General features: G+C 37.6%; 1 pseudogene; it reads right to left on the reverse strand.

Annotated features, from left to right (window-relative positions):
- Positions 1 to 535: 535 nt before the first annotated feature.
- On the reverse strand, positions 536 to 1949 carry LOC116070910 (annotated as a pseudogene).
- Positions 1950 to 9058: the final 7109 nt, after the last annotated feature.

Here is a 9058-nt window from a genome sequence, read left to right on the forward strand (position 1 = left end):
GGGGAATGAGATAGGGGGGTCTTCAGGGGGGGAACCAGGAAAGGAGATAACATTTGAAATATAAGTAAAGAAAATATTCAAAAGAAGAGGAAACAATCAAAATTGTAATCCAGTGACAATATTCTTACAGCTACCAAATTACCATTAAATGTACTGATTTAATTAACTGACAAGGGAATACTTTTTTTTATGAGAATGTCAGAATAGCTTTATTACACATTGAGAGTCCTTATGGAACAAAAGTTTAGACAGCACACTATCCCTCCATCCCTATGTATAGTCAAAGAACTGTCCTGACTATAATCTTGAGAATCAGTTAACTGAGCACACCACGGAGATAATATGGGTTTCTTAGGACCTAACCATGGCTTCATAAGTAGGAGAAAGCCAGTGAAGAAGTAAGTTCTGACAGGAGTTTGGACCATTGTTTGCATCATACTGACAAATGACCAAAACCATATGTTCTGGGTACTCTGGACAAGAGACCAGTCCTTAGGCATTCATTTCTTAGTACCCAGAAGGAATATTCCTGCTGTTACTCCAAGCATTCACAAAATCTGGTCTTCTTTTCATAGATACAACGTAAATCACAGTCATAACAGGAATAGGTACCAAAGCAGACTGACTTGGGTTGCCTCACAGCCATGAGTGTGTTCATGAGCTCAGGACAGAGCTGAAAATATCTCTCTACTTGAACATAACTCCACTCATTATAGACCTCTACTGGAGCAGGGTACTGTTCCATGGTCAGCTGGCTCAGGTTGGCAGTCCAGTGCAGAAGGTCCTTCAGAGCTTCCATGGAGATGTTATTGTCATAAAAATTGATGCTAGTGAGATGGGTGCACTGGGTCAGGGCAGGTAGAAGGATACTGAGATAGGAGTCCTTCATCCTACAGTCTTCTAATTCTAGAGTCTTCAGAGTGTCTGCAACACTCTCTAAGAAAAATTTGAGAGGCGTGACATTCAGTGTAGTTAAAGAGACACCTTTCAAGCACAGATGTTTAAGCTGACCATAGTTCTAATACTGGGCAAATGACTCCAAGTCTGACTGAGAGATCTGGCATAGAGCGATGGTCAGGGACACCAAGGGAGCCTCCAGACACCTTAACAACTCATTCATGTGGTCTTTGAGAAAACAGACATCATCAATAGTGAGATGCTGGAGATAGCTGAGTTTGTGGATCAGAGAAATGGTCTTGGTGACATTTCTCTCCTCCAAGAGTGTGTAAGTACTTCTTCCGAAGATGCATACTAACATGAGTTTGTGAAGATTTCTCATCTTGCAAGGTACAAGTTTTGGACAGATTCCCCACTGTATTCAGTTCCAACTCCTTGATGAACTCTGGTTGTAAAACTTTTAACACCTTCTTGACCTTGGACACTTCTAATGCTCCAATCTCAAACTTTTCACAGCACAGATATAGGAAACCCTCTCTGCCTTTTGCCCACTGCAACAAATGTGTTTGGTGTTTATCTTCATGCTGAGAAGACTTAAAGGAAAGGTCACTGAACACCCTCAAATGCTGCCTCTTTGAGTAGCCCTCCACTACTTGCTTCTCAAACCTAGTTTCTATTGATTGGTCTCTACCCTCTCTTCCAGACTGCATATCCCAGGAGTCATGGTGTCCACTCCTCAAGTCAACAACTTGAAGCTTCCCCATCCTGGGGCGATACTTCCGTTTCAGCCATGTGCCAACTCCATCCAGTATAGACTGGAAAATCTCCAAGTTGGGCTTATCTATCAGCAACCCAACAAGAAGGCAAGGGTAGGGCCAGTATTCCACCAGGATCTTAATCATATTTGCTTTTTCCTGAGTGTCAGCCTCTTTGAACAGTGGTGGGAAGAGCTTCCTTGGTAGGTTCTGCAGAACAGTGATGGTCAGCACCTCCTTCCTCACCATGCACTGTGCAGCTAGCTGCAGGAGTGTGGGTGGAGCTTCCAAGTCCATTATGGTGGATCTTTAGGGAGATGATGCTGATTAGGACTGAGGTAGCTGGCTCAAGGGATCTGAGTGTCTGACAAGGGAATACTTTAAAATGGCTTCTCTACAATCTGCAACTTGAAATATTAATAATTTATAAATGCCATATATATAGAGAGAGTAATTTGGGATATTAATAATTACCCTTTGTGTCAATGTTTTAAAAATGTAAGTCTAAGTAAACCAATAGCCTTTTATAATACAAATCATAGTTGTTAAATAAGCACTACAGGAAGATGTCTATGAATGAAAATACGTTAAAGCCAATTTCATGATTCTCTTTTCTGTAGCCATTTGTGAGTAGCATTCCTCTATTTGTTCCTTGATTCTATATTGTTGTTACATGCAGTTATTTTCTGTTTCTTCCCCAAATTTATAACATATATACAAGTTTCTAATTATTCTAAAATTATTCGTAATTTAGCTGACTTCATATGTCAGGTAATAAAATTATACCTAAACTATTTAAAAATTAAAAAAAAGAATGGTGGAAATCAATCAGAAGGTCTAAAAAACACAAATGTTGTATGATATTAAGGAAAAGACTTATCACTGGCATAAATCTATAGGTATTTTTTTGATAGATGATCACACACCCCATTGTTATTGTGTCCTTCATGCTACACTCACCTTCAGAAAATTTTGAATATTATCCTAATTCAGGTACAAAATGAGCAAATTAAGATTTTATCAATATTCTCCAGTACTCCATTTTTAGCTCAAAAATTATTTTTTATATTAAATGGGCTGCATCTAGCAAACTATTTAGATCTATTGCCATGATAATTGTGATTAAAAACAACCAACCATAATGAAACCCTCCTAGTAATAAGTTTGAGTTCCAAAATTATAATCCAGTTGTACAGAAAATTCCATAAGAATATAGGATCCAAGAGATGCAAGTCCATGTTCAAAAGAATACAGTATTCACTTCAACTCTTACATTATGATATCAACTCTGATAATATATTTGTTTATAATAATAGATTTTAAATATGTATATAGCATTTGTCAACACTTGAAGTGTGAAAGTTTCTTGGTCTAACCGGCATAACAGATGTTTTTCCTGTTAAAATTTTTATTATTATTGACTTAAATTAACAAAAATCTTACTTCCAGGACATTTACCACAGCAAATGCCAGCTAAGCTGATGTGTTCTTTATTTTCTTTTCTGATCATAGTATTTCTTTGTCAGTTATACAATCTTCTTATATTAGATCACTTTATATTCCTGTTATAAAGTTCATGACCAAAATCAACTTGGAAATGAAAACGTTTCTTTATCTTACACAACATATCAGACTCATATTTAGCTGTGTTTCTACTAATTCTCATGATTACCTGATCATGGGTGATATTGCCCTCTTTAGAGTAAGCCGCCCAGTATCAATCACTGATCCAGAAATTGTCCAAGAAGTGTATACAGGCCTGTTTGATGGAGACATTTTCTCAGTGAACTCCCCTTTTTCCCAGGTGACTGTAGCTTATGTCAAGTTGACAAAAACTAGGCATCACATGCTTAATTCCAGAATAAACAAACTAAAACAAATAATATATAAATCTTGTTCATTCTGACTTTTCTGGTTCTAATCTCAAAAATCTCAAGCAATTAGTTTTCTGTTTAAACGAGTTGGATAAACTCATACTTGAAGACACAGTGTGGTTCATTATTTCTGCTAATTTTCTCTTAATTATACACATACTTGAATTATTTTAGCTTTTTTAATCTTATGTTTAATGGAGTTTAAACGAATAAAATTCTTGTGAGTAAATCTATCTAATGTATCATAAAAATAAGACATACTAACAATATTAAAATTCAAATAAATAGAAGTACAACCTATAATCAGAGATCCCATCAGTGTGAACACTGTGTCAATGCTCCCCAAATCTGTATCCAAAAACTTCTTTCATGTCAAATGCCTTTTTGTAGGAAATACCACAGTTCATTGACATTTTACCACTCTTACAAATGCACAACACATGAGTATTCTAACGGATTTACTTCCTTGCTATAACCAGCATGCTTGGTGTTCATTCACCTTTATTTTAAAAATATGTTAATTCATAACCTTTTTTGTTCTGTTCCTATAAATACTTCATGAAGCTATTAACAATCTGAACACTAAATTAACCTTAATTCCTGTTCCTAGGTCATGAACACTCAAGTATGATTTCAGAATAAACTTTCAGTTGAGTCTTTGGATGTGTGAGCTATTTCTGTGTCAGTGTAATATCAAGTTTATGTAACTCCTAAGAAAATGCTCAGCCAGGAGCTGCCACAGAAATAAGTAAACCCCTACCTAGCAGCCTTCTCCAGTGCTTGGGAACTTAGTTTCCTCTCTTCAAAGAATCAAAAAGTAATATATCAACAATTTTATGTTTCTAGGATACATTCATGTGTTGGTATGTGTGTTTGTGTGTGTGTGTGAGTGTGTGTGAATGAGTGTGTGTGTATGAGTATGTGTGAGTGTGTAGTGACATGTTAGGGTAGATGAACACTTGGAATACAAACTAAAATTTATACAGGACTCCCATTTTTCATCGTTACCACAATTCTGTGGTTTTGGGGGGAGATGATCATTTATTGAGAAAAAGATGCCAAATACTTTCTCTCTGTGTCAAAATAAGGTGGAGAAATAATTATGACAAGTACATGCATGACCTGAAATAGCCTATTTTTTGTTACAGTTCAAACTAGTCAAATTCTTAATCACGTAAGTTTCAATGGAAGTAGAAATATAACTTAGTTAAGATATAAACACAAAGTATCCACATAGAATACAATCTTGGGAGGGTTTTTTTAACATGTTTACAGTTGCTGCGATAAATGCCTTGGCTGAAGTCAACTTGAGGTGGAAAAGATTTCTTTGGTTTACAGATTAGAATCCATCATCCAGGAAATCCAAGGCAGGAACTGAAGTCACATGTGGACTTGCTGACCCTGACAGACTCAGCTACCATTCTTATATAGCCTAGATCCACCTGCATACAGTTGGCTCTGCCCACAGTGAATTCTGACCTTTCATAGAATTCAGAGTTGAAGAACATGGTCCCAAGACAGTAAATCTGAGTGACCTAATTCTTCTTCTGAGAATCTCCTTCCCATGTTTGTCTAGGCGTGTCGAGGTGATAAAATCTATGATAGAAGGAAAGCGGGAATCTGATGTTGGAAGTGAAGAAAAGAAAAGAAATAGAAAAAAACATGAAAGCAATCATGTGAACAGCTATAAAAATGCCTCTGCCTCTTCACACTGTAAATGCTTAAATATAACTCATTAGCACAGAAGGCTGCAGGCAATTTTGTATCTATTGATTTAGTAAGAAAGTGTTTGAACCTTCTCAAAAATCTGAGGAGTGAGGACCAAGGGAATTATTTAATAGTCTGGAGTTTCCTTCCCTATAGGCAGAATGATTCCCATTACTCGCATAGAGGAGATCTTCTATCATTGTTAAAATTTCAAAAGTAAAGAGGAAGCATTTCCCTCTGAGAAAATATCTTAGGATCACAAAATACTTTCTTAGAACTGCAATTTCACTGAGGAAATTTATAAACTGGCGTCAAACTGATAAATTCAGGGTTACAGATACACAAAAGTGTTTACAAGTACATTGTTCTCTTGCAGAGGAGCTAAGTTTAGGTCCCCAATTTCTCACTTTGGAAATCTCACAACTGTTTTTGACTTCAGCTCTGTGGTGGTTTGAATATGCTTGGGTATTATTTGGAAGGTGTGAATTTGTTGGAGTAGGTGTGGTCTTGTTGGAGGAAGTGTGTCACTGTGGGTAAGAGTTTTAAGACCTTTTTCTGAGCTACTTCAAAGACAGCCTTATTTTAGCTGATTTCAGACGAAGATGTAGAACTCTCAGCCCCTCCTATACCATGCCTGCCTGGAAACTACCATACTTCTACCTTGATGATAATAGACTGAACCTCTGAATCTGTAAGCCACCCTCAATTAAATGTTGTCCTTGTAAGAGTTGCCTTGGTCATGGTGTCTGTTCACAGCAGTAAAACCCTGAGACCAGCTCCAAGTGCTCCAGTACCCGCTTCTAGATCCCACCAGTCCCCATGTGCACACACATGCTCACTCAGTCCTGACACTCTTTTTCATAAATTAAAAACAGATTAAAAATTTGAAATTATAAATTTGCTATTATGTGGTAATACAGTTTATTAAGGAAGGGATAGACTATGAAAAAAATAGAGTATAGAAAATATTATTAAATGTTGATTAATAATATGGATTATATTATATATTAAGAGATATAGGTATTTTAAGTGAATTCACTGGTTGTCTGATTCACTGATTATCTCTGCAACTAAATCCTAGCAGAAAAATTTCTATTTAATGCAAAAGAAATACCAAGTCTCCAAATACATTAATAAAAACTCGGGTTGGGTTACCTCACTCAGGATGATATTCTCCAGATCCACCCATTTCCCTAAGAATTTCATAAATTCATTGTTTTTAATAGCTAAGTAATACTCCATTGTGTAGATGTACCACATTTTCTGTATCCATTCCTCTGTTGAGGGACATCTGGGTTGTTTCCAGTTTCAGGCTATTATAAATAATGCTGCTATGAACACAGTGGAGCATGTGTCCTTATTACATGTTGGAGCATCTTCTGGGTATATGCCCAGGAGTGGTATAGCTGGGTCCTCAGGTAATACTATGCCTAATTTTCTGAAGAACACCAAACTGAATTCCAGAGGGGTTGTACCAGCTTGCATTCCCACCAGCAATGGAGGAGTGTTCTTCTTTCTCCACAACCTCTCCAGCATCTGTTGTTATCTGAGTTTTTTATCCTAGCCAATCTGACTGGTGTGAGGTAGAATCTCAGAGTGGTTTTGATTTGCATTTCCCTGATGACTAAGAATTTTGAACATTTCTTTAGGTGCTTCTCAGCCATTCAGTATTCCTCTGTTGAGAATTCTTTGTTTAGCACTGTGCCACATTTTTTAATAGGGTTATTTGGTTCTCTGGAGTCTAACTTTTTGATTTCTTTGTATATATTGGATATTAGTCCTCTATTGGACATAAGATCGATAAAGATCTTTTCCCAATCTGTTTGTTGCTGTTTTGTCCTATTGACAGTGTCCTTTGCCTTACAGAAGCTTTGAAATTTTATGAAGTCCCAATTGTCAATTCTTGATCTTAGAGCATAAGCTACTGGTGTTCTGTTCAGGAAAATTTCCCCTGTGCCCATGTGCTTGAGGATCTTCCCACTTTTTTTTATATTAGTTTCATGGCATCTGGTTTTATGTGGTGGTCCTTGATCCACTTGGACTTGAGCTTTGTACAAGGAGATAGTAATGGATCGATATGCATTCTTCTACATGCTAACCACCAGTTGAGCTAGCACCATTTGTCAAAAATGCTGTCTTTTTCCCACTGGATGGATGGTTTTAACTCTTTTGTCAAAGATCAAGTGACCATACGTGTGTGGGTCCATTTCTGGGTCTTCAGTTCTATTCCATTGATCCCCCTGCCTGTCACTTTATCACATTAAATCTCCAAACCAAGACACTATTGTGGATGCCATCAAGTGCTGGCTGAGAGGAGCCTGATATAGCTGTCTCCTGAGAGGCTCTGACAGTGCCTGACTAATACAGAAGTAGAGGCTCACTGCCATCTATTGGACTAAGCCCAGGGTCCCCAATGAAGGAGCAAGAGAAAGGATTCAAGGAGCTGAAGGGTTTACAGCCCCTTTGTTCAAACAATAATATGAACTAACTAGTACCCTCAGAGCTCCCAGGGACTAACCCACCAACTAAAGAATACACATAGTGAGACTCATTGCTCCAACAGCATATGTAGCAGAAGATGACCTAGTCGGTCTTCAATGGGAGGAAAGACCCTTGGTCCTGTGAAGGTTCTATGCCCCAGTGTATGGAAATGCCAATGCCTAGAAGTGGGAGAGGGTGGGTTGGTGAGCAGGGGGAGGGGAGAGGTAACAGTGTTTTTTGTTTTTGTTTTTTTGTTTTGTTTTGTTTTCCAGAGGGGAAAAAGGGAAAGGAGATATCATTTGAAATGTAAATAAAGAAAATATATTTTTCTTTAACTTATTTATTTATTTACTTATGTATTTATTTTGTGAGAAATACCTTGATTTATTCCTTTTTTAATTTTCTTTTTTATTAGATATTTTCTTTACTTACATTTTAAATTATATCTCCTCTCTTGCTGACTCTAATATACGTGGACTAGACAATATAGATATGGTAAGCACAAGATGCAATAAGGAGAAAGGGAATATAAGTTGAAAGGGAGCAGGGCGGTGGTGGCGCATGCCTTTAATCCCAGCACTTGGGAGGCAGAGGCAGGCAGATTTCTGAGTTTGAGGCCATCTGGTTATACAGAGTTCCAAGACAGCCAGGGATATACAGAGAAACCCTGTTTTGAAAAAACAAAAACAAAAACAAAAAGAAAGCCCAACAAAACAAAACAAAACAAAACAAAACAAAAAATAAGTTGAATGGGGTGCAGTAAGGAACTACAAAAATTGAAATTACACGTAGAGATTCCTGTATGATACACGTGCAAGTGACACTATCTCAAGCAAGGGACAGGAGAGAGCCAAAGGTCTGAATGTGGAGTGAATATGGGTGGGTGCATTTCTTAGGGATAGACCATATTTTAGAATGCTTAGATTATGCCCCATAGAAACGATACCTATAACTTAATTCCCAGGAGGGAAATCAGAGCTAAAACAAAAAATCTGGAACAGCCAGAACAAGACAATAAGCCTGAACCTTGCAAGGCAAGGCATGCCATTTCAAAGTAGCCCCATACAGACATTTTTCCTCACCACAGACTGAATTGCCCCATTTTACACATCACTTTTTTCCAGCATAGCTTCTCATGTTCAGTTGGCCTCAGTATTCATAGACTTGTTTACATTTGTTTCTCCAAATGCAGCACTCCTAGTGCTTAGGGGACATTTGCAGATTACTATCTGTGATCAAAAGCAAGCTGAGTGTGTGTCCTAGAGGCCCCTTGCTCTATGGTTGCCCTGAAGGACAGTCTCTCCTGCATCCAGGGCCCACATGAAGATCAAGCTAAACTTTTGT

The sequence above is a fragment of the Mastomys coucha genome, unplaced genomic scaffold, assembly GCF_008632895.1.
Source record: "Mastomys coucha isolate ucsf_1 unplaced genomic scaffold, UCSF_Mcou_1 pScaffold22, whole genome shotgun sequence".
Taxonomy (NCBI): domain Eukaryota; kingdom Metazoa; phylum Chordata; class Mammalia; order Rodentia; family Muridae; genus Mastomys; species Mastomys coucha.